We start from the raw sequence: 2,325 nt of genomic DNA on the forward strand, positions 1-2,325 counted from the left end.
GCTTCCACTCTTAACATGATTGCTACCTTACCTACCTGGTGGCTTTCACTCTTAATAGGTAGCTACCACTGTTAACATGGCAGCTTCTGTTCCAAAGTTGGTAGTTACCTTTCTGTCCCTAAAAGCCACCATTGTTCACCTAGTAGCTTCCACTCTTAACATGGTTGCTACCTTATCTACCTGGTGGCGTCCACTCTAACCAAATAGCTACCACTCTTAACACGGCAGCTATTGTTCCAAACCTTTAACCTAAAAGCTATTGTTTATTTCTGGCATGAAAAATTTCTAAATTACCAATTTAGTTCTAATTCTTTGACTTCTATAAGCTATATATGTTGTTCATAAGCTGATTTATTGTCCTGATTTATTGTAGGTAGAATTCTTTCTTGCTTTCAAACAGAGTCATCCAGAGGTACAGATTCACCAAAGAGCATTTGAAAAGCTGAAGCCTTATTTTGTACGCAAGCTTTGAGATCGGTACAGTTGTTGTTGCATCACACATGTCCAGATGCCATTCTTACGAGATGCTATCAATCATTTACGCCAAGCTGGTCCAGGTGTGCGTGGAAAAGAGTGTATATGTCAATTAACATTTGTGGTGTTGGAGAAAAATGCACAGCTCACACACAAACTTACTCAAGCCTTACAAATTTGTGGGAATCAGTATTGTGTTTGTTGAAGCCTAGCAATTCAGACTTCTTTGCTTTGAAGTGTTTGATGGGAGAGTGCCCATCTTGTGGACCCTCAAAGAAGCTTTTGACATGTCCTATGGAGGAATCAAGTAGCGTATGCACAATAAAGGTGAAGATTTTTGAAGACATTCAAGTTGGTGAAACATATTCTGGCAAGAAAAAGAAAAGAAAAGTTCTCTCCCACAAGGAGATGCAACTTGGGGAACTATTTGACCTCTTTAGGGATCACTTACAAAAGTTTATAAAGCACAACTTTATCTACAGATGGCAAGCTGAGCAATTTAAAGAGTGTCTACGTGTATTTCCTGACAATGTGGTTGTTTCAGTTGTAGACTTTGCTGAAAATTATACATTCAAAGAACAAAATGAGATTCAATCAATGCATTGGTTTTCTTGCTAAGCTACAATATTTGTCCATATCACATATGTGCATATTGCAGGAAGTCTTCAAAAGTATTATCATTTTTACATTTCTGATGATAAAACTCATGATACTCTTTTTGTTCAACATTGCTTCATGCTCCATCATGGATGGTTGAAAGAGCTAGGCTTATCCCTCAAGGAGCATTGGGTGTGGTCAGACGGGGCAGCCTCGCAGTTTAAGACAAAGAGGCCTTTCTACTGTTGCCCGGTATGGGACTCTCACAGGGTTAAAGATGACACATCATTTCTCGAGATCTGGTCATGGGAAGGGTGAACATGATGGTGCAGGTGCTGTTATCAAAAGACATTTGACTCAAGAGCAGCATAAGCTAGACTGTAGAAAATTGCAATGTGCAGAGGATGTGGTTGCCTTTTTAAGACAAACCATGTGTGATGGGGCTGCTGCCACATATGCATCCAAAGTAAGACCAGTTACCAGGGTGTTTTGGGAAGTTAAGGAAGGCGACGTGGATAGAAGCAATAAGTGGGACTGCAAATCTGTGGATGGCACTCGTGGGATACATTGTGTCTCAGGTTACTCTTTAACAAATGGAAAAGCTCTCAGATGCAGGCACCTATCATGCTTTTGCAATTCTTGTATGCAAGGCCTTTGGAGGAGGTGCTCTAGGAAGTCACATGTCAAGAAGTGGGAGTATGTTACCCTTGAACCTTCAGAAGATGTCAGAGATGCTAATGAAGTTGAAGATTTTGTATACTAAGGACACCATGATGCTTTGAGTGATGCACTTTGCATTGGTGACAATTTTGCTGTCATAGCTCCTCATGACAATGAGGAGCTTGCAGATTTTTATGTCTTGAAATGCACAGCTCAGAAGCAAAAATCTGATGAAAGGAAATCCCTTTGAGTATAAGCTATTACGGCGCAAGCCTGAAGCTATTTTGCCATCCCACCTTGTAAGATCCATCAAGTTCCCAATGGAAAAGGTTCAAGGACATGGGATGAGATTTTTGATTTCCCCAGAAGCATATGAGGCTATTTACAATACCACTCCCTTTGATGTATAGCTTGCTGAAAATAATTCAAGCTGTTTCTTTTGGACATACTTGTTTTTTTTTGGATCCTCATCTACTCATGCTAATCTCTTGCAGGCAAGGGTCACCAAGAGCCACACCAGGCTTGTGGGTGTCTGTGAATGATAATTAAACTTGCCTGATCTTTCTTAGGGATGCTCAAATTGTGGTACATGGT

Source organism: Cibotium barometz, chromosome 41 (assembly GCF_041138505.1).
Source record: "Cibotium barometz isolate CiBa-2024 chromosome 41, ASM4113850v1, whole genome shotgun sequence".
NCBI classification, from domain to species: domain Eukaryota; kingdom Viridiplantae; phylum Streptophyta; class Polypodiopsida; order Cyatheales; family Cibotiaceae; genus Cibotium; species Cibotium barometz.